Source organism: Leptonychotes weddellii, chromosome 6 (genome assembly GCF_054177405.1).
Source record: "Leptonychotes weddellii isolate Sample4059 chromosome 6, ASM5417740v2, whole genome shotgun sequence".
In the NCBI taxonomy this organism is placed as follows: Eukaryota; Metazoa; Chordata; class Mammalia; order Carnivora; family Phocidae; genus Leptonychotes; species Leptonychotes weddellii.
Window position 1 is genome coordinate 86,594,765 of NC_138374.1, and position 1,000 is coordinate 86,595,764.

The window sequence follows — 1,000 nt, forward strand, 5'->3', positions numbered from 1 at the left end:
TTGATTTTCGACCTCTCAACACTCTGCCATGCAAGTGACATAGGAACTGTTGCATATTCTGGAAAAACAGGGACTCCTGAAACACCTCTGAGCTCAGCATCTGATTTTAGTATTTTTTAAGAAGTAAGAGGGAGGAGCGCCTGGGTGGCTCAGTCGTTAAGCGTCTGCCTTCGGCTCAGGTCATGATCCCAGGATCCTGGGATCGAGCCCCGCATCGGGCTCCCTGCTCAGCGGGAAGCCTGCTTCTCCCTCTCCCACTCCCCCTGCTTGTGTTCCCTCTCTCGCTGTGTCTCTCTCTGTCAAATAAATAAAATCTTAAAAAAAAAAAAAAGTAAGAGGGAAACTGCTGAATCTAAAAGCAAAATCGTTGAGCCCCACTAGATTTTATACCACCAGGAAACTGGCTATGTAAGTGCAGACAAGTATATACTGAAGATGTAACATTATAATTTCCCAAAAGGCCAAGCCTAGAAAATGCAAACTTCTCGAAGAGACTACAAGCACATTTGCAGACGGTATCTGTGCAGGCCTGCGTAAGAAGGCAGAGAGTGCTACTAGTTCTTGGCTACCCTGATTTCCTCTATAAGCTATCCTATCACACATCCTCGAAGTCACGCATTCCCAAACTGTGGGTGGCAGTTCACTGTCTGTAGACCAAACAAATAACGTCTTGCACACATGGAAACTACTATTCTTCAGTCTATAGATGCTGTTGTGGTCAATAAAACTAAAAATCACTTTTCACGTGGTTATTGATTCAAAGCAGCTTTTTGCAATTAAGCATTTTCTCCAGCTGAGGTGGTATTAAAAGGGGACATGCAGCCTGAGGAAAGCTTGGAGATCACTACCAGAAGCCATGCTAGCCTGCCCTCCTTGTTGCCACTTATATAAATAACAACTACCTCAAGGTCCACCTTAACAGCAAAATGCTGAAGAAAACTTTCTGGAACATTCCACCTTCACAGTGACCTTTACTACCTCTTACTAGCTACAGTTTTCC